The sequence below is a fragment of the Colossoma macropomum genome, unplaced genomic scaffold (assembly GCF_904425465.1).
Source record: "Colossoma macropomum unplaced genomic scaffold, Colossoma_macropomum, whole genome shotgun sequence".
NCBI classification, from domain to species: domain Eukaryota; kingdom Metazoa; phylum Chordata; class Actinopteri; order Characiformes; family Serrasalmidae; genus Colossoma; species Colossoma macropomum.
Window position 1 is genome coordinate 1,307,823 of NW_023494803.1, and position 16,193 is coordinate 1,324,015.

Consider the following 16,193-nt stretch of genomic DNA (forward strand, 5'->3'; position numbering starts at 1 on the left):
CACCTAATGTTAGCTCAAAGGCTAACACCTGAGCAGTTATGTGCTCATTAAAACTCTTTGCCGGTGGTTGGTGTGTTTCTGCATTGCTGAGGTTAAAGACGCCGGAACTGATTTTCACTTTTAGAGTCACATTTAACTCCTGGGTTAACTCGAGGCTTTGGGGCTCACAGCCAACAACTCAACTCAACTCAACTCAACTGAACTCAGCTCAGCTCAGCTCAACTGAACTCAACTCAACTCAACTCAAATCAGCTCAACTCAACTCAAATCAAGTCACTTTTATTGTGACATCACATTTACACAGCTGCAAGGTGAGTGAAAATCTTAGGTGTGTAGCCCCCTTTTAGAATTTAGATATAACAAAAATACATATATAAGAAAAAAAATTATATATAATAATTAATTTAATTTATTATTAAATTAATAAATAATTAAATAATCTTATATCTAAGAAATATATAAGAGTGGAGGACAGAGACATGCGATACCTGAGGAATGCATATTTGAGAACATAAAGTAGTAAAGGGGGCAAAAATGAAATCCAAGTTTACAGAGATTTTGGGGCATTTCTGGCCCAGTTGTTGCAAGGTCTGTACAGATCTAACATCAGAATTTGGGCCAGTCTATTTGGCCCGATTCTGAGTACGTTGCCCATAACTCATGGCCTCAAGGTAGTAAACTGAGGCCTCAATATAGTAATTCAGAGCCTCGATATAGTATGGAGCCCTGCTGGTGACATCCTGTATAAATAAAAATAATGTGTGGCAATGACTTATTAAGGCGTGGGAACAAGATAATTAAGTCATGGCCATTCATTAGGATCTCATTCCCACAAATTAATAAGGCGTGGCCATTATTTATATGAGATGTAACCAACAGGGCTCCATAGTATAGTAATTTGTGAAGTCAATTAAGTAAAATGTGGCCTCAATATAGTAACTTGTGGCCTCTATATATTCATTTGTGGCATCAATATACAACCCCATCTCCAAAAAGGTTGGGACGCTGTGCAGAATGTAAATAAAAATAGAATGCAATGATGTGCAGATCATGTAAACCATATTTTTAAAGGAAAATAGTACAAAGACAAGATATCAAATGTTGAAACTGAGAAAGTTTATTGTTTTTTAAAAAATATATGCCCATTTTGAATTTGATGCCAACCCTCCAAATGTTTTCAGGGGTGACAGGTCTGGACTGCAGGCAGGTCAGTTTAGCATCCAGACTCTTTTAATATGGAGCCATGCTGCTGTAATACATGCAGAATGTGGTTTGACGTTGTCTTCCTGAAATAATCAAGGCCTTCCCTGAAAAAGACGTCATCTGGATGGCAGCATCTGTTGCCAAAACATGTATATGTCGTTCAGCATTAATGGTGCCTTCACAGATGTGCACGTCACCCATGCCATGTGCACTAACGCCCCCTATACCTTAATGAATAATGGCTTTTGAACTGCGCACTGATAACAAGCTGAGTGGTCTTTAGCCCGGAGGACACAGTGACCATGATTTCCAAAAAGAATTTCACATGTTGATTCATCAGACCACAGGACACTTTTCCACTTCCCCTCAGTCCATTTTAAATGAGCTCAGGCCCAGAGAAGGTGGCAGCATTTCTGGATCCTGTTTATATTTGGTTTCTTCTTTTTGTTTTAGAGTTTTAACTTGCATTTGTGGATGCAGTGATGAACTGTTTTCACAGACAGTGGTTTTCAGAAGTGTTTCTGAGCCCATGCAGTGATTTCCACTACAGAATCATGTTTGTTTTTAATGCAGTGCTGCCTGAGGGCCCAAAGATCACGGCCAGCAAATACTGGTTTTCAGCCTTGACCCTTACATACAGAGATTTCTCCAGATTCTCTGAATCTTTTAATGATATTATGTACCGTAGATGATGAAAAGCAAAAGTCCTTTGCTATTTTATGTTGAGAAACATTATTTTTGAATTGTTGCACTATTTGATGGTGCAGTCTTTCACAGAGTGGTGAACCCCTCCTCATCTTTACTTCTGAAAGACTCCGCCTCTCTGAGATGCTCTTTTATACCCAATCATGTTACTGACCTGTTGCCAATCAACCACCAACTGTTTTTTTTTTAGCATTACACAACTTTACCAGCCTTTTGTTGCCCCGTCCTAACTTTTTTGGAACGTCTTGCTGACAAATATTTTTCAAAAAACAATAAAATTTCTCAGTTTCAACATTTGATATGTTGTCTTTGTACTATTTTCAATAAAATATGGGGTTTAAGTGATTTGCAGATCATTGCATTTTGTTTTGCACAGCGTCCCAACATTTTTGGAAATGGGGTTGTATTTATTTATAGCAATGCCTTATTAAAAAATTACCATGTCGTCTTAGAGGCTCCTTACTATTTAATATTTTAAACATATTCACCAGAAACACTGCCCATCCCTGCGGACCGGACTGAGCCCCTTCTCAGGTAGGGATAGTACGAGCCGCTCATTCTGTCTACATCAGTGTGACGCAGAGCGTGTGACGAAACACGCCCACCGGAGTGAAGAGCAGAGCGGAGAATGTAGTGCAGGGGGACACAAACACCTGCCTCTCCCACCGACATCAGCACAATACGACTGGACTCGTCTCTCGTCTGGAGGGCTTCACTGGGCGAGTCCGGCGTCGCCTGAACGGTGAGGGTGTTTTAATGCTATCGCGCGTCGTTGCCTGTATCTCCGTCTGTGCGGCTGACAGGGAATTGAACCATCCTTTAGATGAGTTTCTCTCTGTTACAGGCCGTGGCTGAGTAGAATTGAAGGCCTGAATGTGTTTACGACGACGCTGAAGGCGGCTTCCTATTCGCCTATACCCCGGTCCACCTTAAATGGTGCGGCATTAAAGGTGGACCGGGGAAATTCGAATAGCAAGCTCCAGCCTCGTCGTGTGGGATACATAGAGATTAGCAGGGATAGCCCTTGCAGCGTGCTGTGGGTGGGATGTGGGTTAGTGGAACAGACAGCCTGTGTTTACGCACAGTCCGCTGGCATGGCAGGAGGCGTCCATGCTCCTGTGTGCAGCGGTGGGCTGTAGGAGGCACCTCCTCTCCTCTCCTCTCCCCTCCTCTCCTCTCCCCTATTCTCCCCTCCTGTCCTCTCAGTGATGTGTACCCCCGGAGGACAGGGAGTCTAGGCGTAGCCACGCTAGGCTGAGATGCTGACACACAGCACGAGTCTCATCTTCAGAGCACTCAGAGAGAAACGCTTCGCTATACCAGCTGCGGGATCTCCATAGAATGACCTACATAAGCGGTGTGTAGGAATGCCGCGGAGGGATCATGCATCACTTTGAAAGCACGGGGGTTGAAGGGGAACTCCACCGATTTCCCCAAATTTCTGTGTAATTCAGTCATCAAGATGCAGAGTCATTCATAGTGGTTTAATGTGAAGAGGTTACCTGTAGAGAAACTACCAGACTCTGATTTCGGCCCTGATAGAGAGAGGATAGTGGACCACTGTTGGCCCGCTGATGGCGTTAGAGTATTAGACAGAATTCCACTTATCATCACTCATTTTCCACTCACTGTCCAATTTACTGATTTTTGCTTCCTTCCTTTCTTTAGTTATGCTTTGTGAATTAGTTTAGTAAATCATTTTAATCCAGCTCAGTGTCAATAACAACATTTGCTATAAAATCATTTTATATCAGGCCTAGTCATTATTTTTTTCCTCTCATTTGTTTGGAATATGTGTCCTTGTTTGTTTTCTAAAATAAAAGTCTGTGTGCATTTAAAACCTGTTTGAGGAGATTAAAAACTAGTTAGAGCTTGTATGCAGGACAGTAATCTGGTGGTCCGAGGGGGGACCAGCAGTAGCAAACAGTCAGCGGGGTGCTGACCTTATGAAGACCGATATATGCTCGTTTCTCTAGAACGGAGCGTTTCACACCAAACTGCTCTAAATGACTTTGTTTACATGTAAACCATTTATTTATGCAGAAATTTTGAAAAATTAGTGGAGTTCCCCTTCAAGTGGTACAACTCTGTTAGTAGGGATGCACAAAAATATCAGAGATAATATTTCAAACTGATATTCGATTATATATTCATTGTATTCTGCAACAACAGAGTGTTTTGGGTAACTTTGCTAAAATGTCTGCAATTTATTCATTATAGCCTCATATTGCATTTATGACCTTGTAGAAATAAATATGTTTTCATCTGTAAAGCTAATCCAGGTAGATGCAGTCCAAGTTATTGCATATATAAAATATAAGTCATTGGCCCACAATTCCCATATCAACTACTGAGTATTTGGAGTATTAATTAGTACTTTTTAAATTATTTTTTAAAGTGGAATTCCACCAATTTTTCAGAATTTATGAGTAAGTCAGTTGTCAGATGAGATGTAAACAAAGTAATTTGGAGTGGTTTAATGTGGAATTCTCTGTTCTAGAGGAACATACCAACTCTGATTTCTCTACAGTGGTGGTCTTAGGAACCAGGGCTCGCAAGGTCTTCATGGTTTTTACATGTAATTAAAGTGATAAAAGGTTAAAAAATAAGTTTAAGTTTGATATTATTTTACACTGCAATGCCCTGCGTGTTCCCCTCCGCCATGAATGAATATAAAGAAGTTTTATGCCAAAATCCTCAATATATATTAGTAAATAAATATTTCATATTTCTAGCAGAGCTTATTTATTTATTTATGTATGTATGTATTTAGTGGAGAGATACCTGCAGGGTGTTGTAAGGCAAAATAGTCCCCCAGATTTACCACTGTTTTACCATTATCACTACATCAAACCCCTCTGAATGACTTTGTTTACATCTCAGAGTAAAGTGTATTTTCATCATGCATATCACTAATTAGCCATTTGCGATTCATCAGGAAGGAAAATTATAATCACTCCTTTTCAAATGGGTAATCAAGTTCAGTCGATTAATCGTGACAGCCCCAGTATCATTGCATCAGCAGATGTTTGCCAGTTTGCTCATTTCTTTCCACCAAAGTCATATTCCTCCTCCCTCTGATGATAAACTTTGTTTTAGGTCTTCAGGTCGGTCTCTAACTTGGGACACTGGATTAACTTGTGTTTTCTAGGATGCGCCACGATTCTCAGAGATTAAGAAGAAGATTAAACCCCAGAGATTTTGCATTCGATGATCAGACATCACAGAGAGTAAAGAGGAGAAGAGTCTTCACATTTTCCTATCTTTGCTTTCTGTGATGTCTGGATGTTTGGGTTTAATCTTTTTTGAGCGTGACTGGACGCCGCACTGGCTTACACATAAAAGCATGTCAGCGTGCTTCGACTGAACGGTGCACACTGCAGCAAATAATGATCGTGATGCGTTGGTACAGCTATGGCTTATCACTGCTCATCCTTTTCATTTCTGACAAAGGCGTACAACACAGCAGGCTGGGCTGCGGCCTGTAACGACCAGTAATACACACCGCTGCGCCAGGGCAAACACCACAGCGGCATAGAAACTTCTCGTACATGCCTCGCGTTTGTTTTTAATGCTTTCCTGTCTGGAAAGTCTTCATTGTTAGTGTCATGAAATGGTGCCACGCCTTAAGGAAAACAGCCTTGATCTACACTCTCAGAAATACAGATAGGAAACTGTCACAGGGGCAGTACCTTTCTCGTCACTGGGGTGGTACCTTCAAGGGTCCATCTCAGTACCTTTAGTCAGGGAACATAACTGAATCATAATCCACTGAAACGTTATGTTCTAAGCTGTACTGACTCCACACACCCCGTCTCGTCTCCAGGACTTTATTTTACTGTTCTGTTTAAAACATTCGGTTATGAAAAGGTACAAATACGAACTTTTCACCTGTGTCTGTGTTGTGACACAGGTGTCTGAACTGGCTAAAGTATCATCAACCGATCACACCTCCTAGCAGTCGCCCCTTTGTCTATGCTATGGTGGGGGGTGTGGTGGTAGGCAAGCAAGAGCTGCTTTCCCATGATGGCTAGGAATCCAGATTTCTATCTAAAATTGATCTATTTCAGAGTGTTTGGAAATAAAAGGATCTGCTAATTTTGACTGAAAGGCTGCTTTTAACCCCGTGTAAATACACTGAGAGGCCTATCAGTCAGTATGAATGGCACCTTTGTCCAGTAGCCCGTTTCAGCAAGGTAGGTAATATGGTAATGCCACAGTAGTGGTGGGCGGCATGGCCAAAAATATATATGACAGTATAATTAAAATGTTGGACTATTTTTGTATTTAGATTTTTTTCAAATAAAAGTATTTTAGACGTTTAAGTAAACCTTTGTAGGTCTTTGAGGCTAACAGTGTCTTGTTTCTACGCTCATTGTCCATTTTATCAGCTCCACTTACTATATAGGTGCACTTTGTAGTTCTACAGTTACAGACTGTAGTCCATCTGTTTCTCTGATACTTTGTTAGCCCCCTTTTACCCTGTTCTTCAGTGGTCAGGACCCCCATGGACCCTCACAGAGCAGGTACTATTTGGGTGGTGGATCATTCTCAGCACTGCAGTAACACTGACATGGTGGTGGTGTGTTAGTGTGTGCTGTGCTGGTCTGAGTGGATCAGACACAGCAGTGCTGCTGGAGTTTTTAAACACTGTCCACTCACTGTCCACTCTATTAGACACTCCTACTTTGTCAGTCCACCTTGTAGATGTAAAGTCAGAGACGATAGCTCATCTGCTGCTGCACAGTTTGTGTTGGTCATCCTCTAGACCTTCATCAGTGGTCACAGGACGCTACCCACAGGACGCTATTGGCTGGATATTTTTGGTTGGTGGACTATTCATAGTCCAGCAGTGACACTGAGGTGTTTGAAAACTCTGCTCTGACTGATCCACTCGTACCAGCACAACACACACTAACACACCACCACCACGTCAGTGTCACAGAGAACTACAAAGTGCACCTATATAGTAAGTGGAGCTGATAAAATGGACAATGAGTGTAGAAATAAGGAGGTGGTCACAAAGTTATGGCTGATCAGTGTATATATTTGTAATTAATAACATAATAAATTTGGTTTTTGATTATTAGAAAATCAGCACATTTATTAATTAAAATTTGACTTAGCAGGACGTGATTTAATTGGATGTTGCCCATGCCTCTGACCGTCAGGCACCACTGGCATTTGGAAAATACAGCAGTCATTCAAACTATTGGTACCAGCTGGTCCAAGGCTTGTTGCCCGCACAAGGACTGTGGCGTGGCTATTCCTGACTGATTTTTTTAAGTATATAATATGACGTTTAATTACAAGTCCTCAAATCCAGTGTGCAAATTAAGAATATTGTCAATTTGAGTATAGTGTCACTGGATACTTTGATTAAACATTTTTATTTAAATTCAATGGTGGTATCGATTTAGTCTACATGATAGCAACTTGAGATGACATGATTGCATAGCAGCATCACTTTGTCACTTTTATTTAGTACAAAACGGTGCAGTATGTTAATATTTCGCAAACTGACCTATCAAAATCACTGTTAACCCCTTAAATTGTAAAATGTTTATCACACACTTCTATAACTTAAGAATAACTCAAGTTTGCACTGTTTACATGTGATTACTTAATAGTAAGCTTTAGAATGTAATAAGCCTGAGATTTGAAGGGGTGAAGATTAGTACACTATGTGTATCACACTGTAATAATGTTTAATATATGGGGCACATTCATATTTAGTCTAGACCAGGGGTGTCAAACTCAACCAGTAAAAGGGCCATATTAAAAAATCTCATCAAATCTGTGGGCCAGAGAAAAAATGTTTTTATTTCATTTTTAATGTGGTGCTATAACCCAAACTGGCCATTGTTTATTCAAAATATGCATTAGACCTTGAAATATTACATGGACACTTGAAATATTGAAAATGTCTGTCTTTTAAACCAACCTATTTGCTTGAACTAGACACCTGGAATCCTTTCTTTGCTGCAGGTTCATTAATCCTTGGGCTCGGGTTTCTGAGCTGCTGAGCTGACCTTCAGCGTTTAGATTAATAAAACTGCAGCTGAAAGGCATTTTGGTGATATGACTGGTGTGGAATTGTGTAGAATTGTGTAGAACTGAGGTGTAACCACTGTTAAATAGACTGTTGTTGGGGTGGGAGAGTCAGAGTATGTTATGTTGCAGTGCATGCTGGGGACTGTAGTGCAGTGCACTGTGAAAATGGGCTAATATTAATAGAAAATTAAAATACTTTTGCAGGCCGGATAGGACTGTGTGGCCCACCGGCCTTGTGTTTGACGCATGGGGTCTAGACCAACCAAGTAATGGGTGAAATACTGGTTAATCTGGAATAATACCCTTTGAAGTTCTTCCTCAAGTATGAGTTTTGTCGTAACAATTGTACCTGTGTGCCACAAATAAGGCAATGCATAAGCAGTGCAAACCATAGTAACATTAGCCTGTTTGACAAAAAGGCTGATTCATGGATGTTCAGTCAGGTTTCGAATGAAAATGAAAGCGTAGCAGCCCTCAATCACCTTCTGCTGCCTCGTCCATTTTATCTGAAGTAGCTCAGATGTTTTCAAGGCAGTGGGCATAAAAGAATGGCCAGGTTTTTTAGCCTAATATGGACACCAGAGCACTTCCTCTCATACTTACTAAGGAGCCACCTGAGTTAGTGAGCTGTGATAGATGAAGCTGCAGTAGACCAGCTGATCCTGAAGCATAAATGACTGTAATATTTTCCAAATTCCAGCAGCGTCTGTGAGACAAATGACCTGAGAAACTCGACTAAGCTGAACTTAGCTATGTTCGAATTTCCCGTTCCGCCTTAAATGATGTAGCAGTTACTCTCAGGCCTGCAGGAGCCAGAATGTAGCTGCTGGTCCATTTAAGGAGGAACGGAAAATTTGAAAAAAAAACTGGTGAATAAGTAGCCAAACTCAGCCTTGAAGAAATGCACAGTAAACAACATTTGGCGCTGTTTTTGCCAGCCCACAGGGCTAGTGTTATAAAGAAATATTGACATATGTTTTTCAGTATATTTCAGTTTTATTTTTACTGTTTTGCCCAATGAAAATACTTCAGAATTAATTTGGTTGTTAAAAAATGTTTCTTATCAAAAATGTAGCAGCATTCCTGACATATAATCCACTGTTAACCTACAAAAATAGGTTTACTTAAGCATCTAAAATGGTTTTATGTGAAGAGTATATACCATGATATATATCAAAACTGTCTAAACTTTTAATTATACCATGATGTAAATGTGTGACCGTACCGCCCGCTACCAGGCCAAGGCTGCCTTATTTTGCACTCTAGCTCGCTTGCCAAGCCCAGTATGCTGCATTAAACAAACATCTTCCTTTCCCAGCATTTACCCACCGTTTCTTCCATTCATAAGAACCATTTGACGTTTGTCCTGTTATCACTAACCCTGATTAAATGTCCAGGAACAAGGATGTAATAATACTAGGTTGTACAGATGCATGTTCCTGGACGCTGTGGATGGTACTGGGGGGTGTAAGCGCTGTCCATGCGACCTTGTTTCTAGTAGAGGGGATGTGACTAGGAGGATTAAGGCGGCATGCAGTTAAAAGGAGATTAATTTCATGATTACTTTTGCTCGCCAATGTAATTCACAGCTGAGCATGTTGGTAAACACTTTATATGTTAAGAAAAGTCAGGTCATGAGTGGAGTGAGGCTTTTACATCGTTACTGGTTGGCGTGCGGTAGAGGATTTGGAGTTCTACAGTTACAGACTGTAGTCCATCTGTTTCTCTGATACTTTGTTAGCCCCCTTTTACCCTGTTCTTCAGTGGTCAGGAACTCCATGGACCCTCACAGAGCAGGTACTATTTGGGTGGTGGATCATTCTCAGCACTGCAGGAACACTGACATGGTGGTGGTGTGTTAGTGTGTGTTGTGCTGGTACGAGTGGATCAGACACAGCAGTGCTGCTGGAGTTTTTAAACACCTCAGTGTCGCTGCTGGACTGAGAATAGTCCACCAACCAACAACATCCAGCCAACAGCGTTGCAGCATTGCACTGGCCAATTTGGTGATAATACTTTATAAACAACACCCTGTGCAGTCCTGATTGAGTCTGCTGTCAGGGGGGCTGGAACAAGGTAACATGGTGAAGCTCTCTGACTAAGGACAATAAAGGCAAATAAATCATGAGCTCATCACCTCTCGCTGTCTTGGGATGTTCGCCACCTTACTAAAGTCTTTGGACAGGTGTACTTAAGTGCAAACATGCTTTTATTGCAAAATTTAATACCTAGTAGGTTTCATCTCTGGCCCAAATAAGCATGATAATGTGTTGAGCCTCTTTGCCAGTTTCTAAAAACGTGAGGGTGGGAAAACCACCCACTGCTCTTTTATTAAAAGGCCAGTATCCTACATGCTGTTGTATTTTCTTTTTTCCCTGAATTCCGCTTCTGTACGGAGCCCCGGAGGAGATGGAGATAAAAAATGATTTATTAGAGTGAAGGTTTTGCAGTTTGATGATCTCTAACACCGCCGCTTGATGTGGGAGCAGAAACAGGGCTAAGCAGCCGCGCTGCGTCTTCATCTTTGTTAATATAATCATTAGAAAGCTTAGTGAAGATTGTGGTTGTAGTTTATTGTCTTCCTTCATTTCTCCACCAAACTGCAGCTGCACTGATGAATCTGAGGGCCGTTTGTTGTGAAGAGGAGCTGCAGTTTCCTCATAACCCCCAAATCAGAATCAGACCTGATGAGCATCTCTGTTCATCATCTCATCAATCTCACTCATCAAAACCCGTCAGACAGTCTCAGGAAAATCGTGATCACGAATAGTAAAAAAAAAACATACCCACGAAGTAAAGAAAACATGCACGATTAAAAGAAAATGAGGGAACTATTTAAAAACGAATAAAAGAAAACGTTTGTATGAATTGCAAAACATTTTAATTAATTTTAAGAATAATTAATTTTAAAAAACATCAAATTTTTTTTTTTTTTACCTCCGTCTCCTCTGGGGCTCCGTAAGGTTCATGTGGATGGATATAAAAAAACAGTCATCCATTTTTTTGTAATTCATTTTTACATTTTCCAGCTTCTCTTCCTCCCTTAAAATGAAACAGTTTTGTTACTGCGCCTTTAAAAATAAATGACCTTTGTTCTGATTGGCTGTCCTGCCTCTTTCAAAAAGCAGACCAGGCTGAAGCTCCTTATACTCAGCATGGAGGCCAAAAACGTTGTCGGCTGAATAGGCGTCGGTTTTCGTGACATCACAAAAAGCAGTGAATTCAAAATGTGCTGTTTTTCAGCTTAGTTTCCTTGTATGGACTGTGGAGGGGAGACAGCTGTACATTTAAAAACTAACAGTTAAACTTTATCCTCGAAAGTTGCGTCACAGAATCCTCAGTGTGCCAGAAATAAACTTGCGAATGTATTTTTTGGCCTGTGCACTAAGCTCACATCAGCCTCTGGTGCTAGAACAGTGGTTTATAAAGCTGTAGCTTGGTAAACTGAGGCTACATCACATTTGACCGTTTATTTTATAGAATAGAATAGAAATTTTGACACTGTCATAATTATAAATACCACCATCACTTATTTATTTTAGCTGTTAACTACATCTCAAGCATTAAGTTAGCTGTGTTAGTGCTTTCCAGTCTTTCCCTTCACCATGTCTCAGTGGTCTTATTAGCACATTTTAGTGAGGTGGACTGTGATACAGCTACATAGCGCCCCATTAACCCTGATAGCAAGAGGATAGTGGACCACTGTGGGCCCACTGATGGCAAAGCTGGCAGTCCAGTGGCATTTTGCTCAGCGTTGTCTGACGAGTATTAGACAAAATTCTACTTATCATCACTCATTTTCCACTCGCAGTCCAGTTTACTGATTTTACTTCTTCAGTTATTGTTTGTAAATTAGTAGTTTAGTAAGTAATTTTAATCTAGCACAGCGTCAGCAACAACATTCTCTATAAAATCATTTTATATCAGGCCTAGTCATTATTTTTTTCTCTCAGTTGTTTGTAATATTTGTCTAAGTTTATTCTCTAAAATAAAAGTCTGTGCATTTAAAATTTGTTTGGGGAGATAAAAAACTAGTTAGAGCTTGTTTGCAGGACAGTAATCTGGTCCGAGGGTGGACGAGCAGTGGCAACCAGTCAGTGGGGTGCCGACCTTATCAAGCCAGCGGACCGATATATGCTGCTATCTGGGAAGTAGTGTATTTAAATGCACTGAGAAAGTTTTTTCAAAATGTGAACTCCGCACTACAGTAACAAATTTGATAAAAATATCAGTCTATATTATCATAAAACGCCATCCAAAAGGAGTTTGACCATTTAAAAAACGTTTTTGAGCGTAGAAGGTCTTTAAATAATCCAGTTTATTCTATTAATCGTGATCGCTGCACTGCAGTATCACCTTCATTCTTCAGTCCTACTCAGTTCATATTGGAATTTTCAGGTATAAAGCAATGGCACTGAACTACATCTGGTTTTTTTTGTGCATTTTGTCAGAAAAATTTATTTACAGTGTCACATCACTTATTTGTCACTGTGTCTTTGTTGCCTTTGGCTTTCCTTCCACCTCTTCAATATTTCAGCCGTCTTTGTTTTCCAGACTTTTACACGTTCAAGGTTAAGCCGTAACCTCCGTGGCAGCGGGACACGTTTTCCATGTGAATGATCTGCAGAGTGTATCAGACATCTTCAGCGAAGTGTTCGTCGAGCTGTCGAAACGTTGGCGAAATTCAATTGTTTTCTTTTCCGGCTTCCTGTGGGTGAAACACTGTCTGTTCCCTCTTGGTGCCTCTTTTCTTCGTCTCTGCTTTCTGGCGTGCCGAGCCGATGATTATTTCATGAAAGTTTGTCATGAAAGCCTGCCGCCAGCCCGCACCGAACATTAACAGTGGCTTCCGTATTCTCTCGACTGTGAGAAAAGCCCGAGTGCTCACTGGGGCATGGAAATCATTTGGCTGGATTCCGTGAGCAGATGAGCACGTCCTGTTTCAGAGGTTTGAATTCTCCAAATAGTAGGAGTGCTGCTCTGCAGAGTGGAGCAAAATCCACCCACAGAAAGCAAAGCTGTCTTTCATCGCCACGTTCATCGACTGCGGTTAAAGAATGTAACGAGTTGGAGAAAAGACAAAACAGAGCGAGGGTCTCGTAGCAGACTGGAGGTCTCGTAAAGTTAGCTCAGTGTTGTAGTTGGCTGCGCTCGGATTTTGGCTGACATGAATAAATGAAGAGCCGGAGTGCTTGGCGATGACACATTCTGGATTAAAGTTTAATCGTTTGCACAGGTTTTGCTCGGCTGGAGCTGTTGAGTCACTCAGAGTCACGTAGAGCACATTAAAGGCATCTTTCACCCAAAAGTCCTCTTTTCACATACGGTGGATATCATGAAAGTGAGCATAAATAGGCCAGTTCTATTGGATTTAGTGATGGGAACTTTGTAAAACATTGAATGAAAAATATTGTAGTTGTATAGATCTTCTAAACCGCTTATCCTTCTGGGTTGCGGTGGGGTGCTGGAGCCTATCCCAGCTGTCGTTGGGCGGAAGGCAGGATACACCCTGGACAGGTCGCCAGTCCATCGCAGGGCAGACAGACAGACACACTCACTCACACCTAGGGGCAATTCAGCATGTCCAAACAGCCAGACTGCATGTCTTTGGACTGTGGGAGGAAACCGGAGTACCTGGAGGAAACCCACACAGACACGGGGAGAACAGGCAAACTCCACACAGAAATGACCCTGGTCACCCGGCCGGGAATCAAACCCAGGCCATTTTTGCTGTGAGGCGACAGCGCCACCCACTGCGCCACCCACTGCGCCACCCACTGCGCCACCGTGCCGCCCATAGTTGTATGTTTATTATAATTATTATTATAGTATGTTTTATATCTAACACTACTGGTTCTATTTTGTCTGTTCCAACTTTTTTATCTCAGAAAAACTAAATATTGTGATGCATATCATGTATCCTGAAATATCTTGAAGTATCATGATATTAAAATTTTGCCATATCGCCCTCCCCTAGGCTTAAGACTCGTCAACCTGTTTCTATATATTTGTACTTGCTGTAATTATTTCTTTAAATAAGCAAAACTGTCTTCATTGTGTCTTGAAACAAGTACAATTACCTGCATATGGAATAATACACTTTCATAACATAAAACTACTTTAAACAAATTAGAAATAAGTTCAATCATCTTACAATATTCTTACAGCAATCACACAGTGAGAAATATTTGCTATATTAGCTACGTTTAAGATGTCCTCACTTGCTAAGATGTCATTTTTTGCACTGTACTTTCTGCTTTCATTTGCATTTTACCTGCTGTCCCAACCTGGAATTGTTTTTGTAAAAGCTCATTTTGACCATTTGTTACTGCAGCTTTTCTTCCTCAGTCAGTGCAGCTTAGATTCCTCAATGTGTTAAAAACTCATGGACTCAAAATTTTAAAGCAACAAATAATTTTAGTTAAAAACAGGCTCGTCCTGAAGTTTGTCTCAGAGAGGCAATCATTATTCAGCCGGCGAACCTTTTCACTTTCATCAAAGCAAGTACTAAAGCAGGGTTTTAAGACAGAGATCAAAGAGATGAGTCGGACTACGGACGGCATGAATACTGCAGACGGCACACAGACTGCAGCAGACGCACCAGGACTAATCAAAGTGATTCCATCTGACATAAAAGTGAAATGTGCATAGCATTTCCACATGTCTAGCAGTGCCTGCGTACAGGTAAAGGTGAAAAAACAACAAAAATAAGGCTTTAAAGAGTGAAATAATAAATAATAATAATAATAATAATAATAATAAAATAAACAGTAAAATAATAATAAGACAGGCCACATAAGGATAATTATGCAAATAAGGGAAAAGAAAGAAAAGAAACCAGAAAGACAAAAAGCAAATGTTACAGAAAAAGAGACAGAAAATAAGCGATTGCAAAAGGTGGCTGAAAACTGTTCTTAATGAAGAGAAAGTGATTGGTTGACATCGTTTGCAGTGCTTTTTGGGATCAGTAGTTCATTCTGACATTAAACACATTAAGTACACAGAATTGTAACTTTTGTTTGCTTTTCAAAACCTTTTTAATAAATTAAATTTTTAATGTCGTGATTGGTCTCTGGCTGGGTGGTTCGGTTGGGTGCTGAAAACTGTAGGATTTTCCAAAACGTCCTGGAGAAAATAAATGGGATTTTTACTTCCGGAATCATAGCTGCTGAAAAAGTGGGTGGTCATGTAAGGGCCCAGCCTGCGCCGCCGGCCGCCAGCAGAGGGCAACAGCAGTGAGGCGCCACAAGTTCAGGGAACTCCAATTCCCAGAAGCCCTTGGGCTGATTAGGCCCAACCTGGCACACCTGTGGACTCCTGTACTTAAGGCTCTGGCAAACAGCAGCACTCTGTCACACCTTTGTAGAGGGGTGACCGGTACGGTACTTAGCCCAGGTGGGTATTTAAACAAAAAGAAAATAAAAGAAGGCTGTAAAAATACAAAACTACCTAAAAGCCAAAAAGAAGGCCTAAACAAGAAACGGCTCCAAGCCAAACAAAAGGTGTTTGCTCCACAAAGAGCAAACAGGTGAAACATAAAGCTGACCTTCCTCTCAGAATCACAGAGGAAGTGTTTTTGTTTTCTGATTATCTTTTATTTCACTTTTCTATCTCAGCTTTTGTTTGAGCGCTGCGTTCAGCGTCCCCTTTGTTTGCCTTTTCCCGCCCTTTTTTTATTCCCATTCATTGAGGTGTTTTTCCTGTACATCGGCGGTTCGGGCCTGGCTTTGAGCCACCTCAACCCCAATGTTTACAAGCGCTCAATTCACACTCCATCACCTCATTACGTTTATTTAAGACCCTTTCTTACGGGTTTTCCTCTCTGCACTTGGGTCCGCCTCCCTGCCGTCCTGTAACCGGTCACCGCTGTAAGGTTGTACGATGTATTTGCGTAATGCATGCTGGGTATTGTAGTGAGAGAGCCTTGATGAATGAAGCCATAAACCTGAATTCTGTCAAACTGATGAGGCTGAAGGATATAACGCTGCACTACAGAACAGGGCATAACACCAAAAATAAACTCCTTTCCACTTCTGCGCAAAGTAGTGAGCATTGATTACTGTGGCTGCACTGCGTAAAGAATGAGGCCTACATGAGGGCCTCGCTACACCCTGCTGTGATTTGTGTCTATCATAAATAAAAAGAGAAGGCAGTGATAAAAGCAGTGGCTGTACAAAGACATCAGGATCATTATTATGCTGTAATGCATCGTGTTCAGACAACACATGGCT

The 16,193-nt window shown here is 41.0% G+C and overlaps 1 protein-coding gene across 1 annotated transcript in view; it reads left to right on the plus strand.

Annotated features, from left to right (window-relative positions):
* The first annotated feature begins 2,522 nt into the window (after positions 1–2,522).
* ptpreb (protein tyrosine phosphatase receptor type Eb) overlaps positions 2,523–16,193 on the plus strand; it is a 58,546-nt gene continuing 44,875 nt past the window's right edge. Inside the window, exon 1 of the mRNA XM_036592871.1 lies at positions 2,523–2,650. The gene's annotated coding sequence lies outside the window, so the exon portion shown is untranslated. The remainder of the gene's footprint in view (positions 2,651–16,193) is intronic.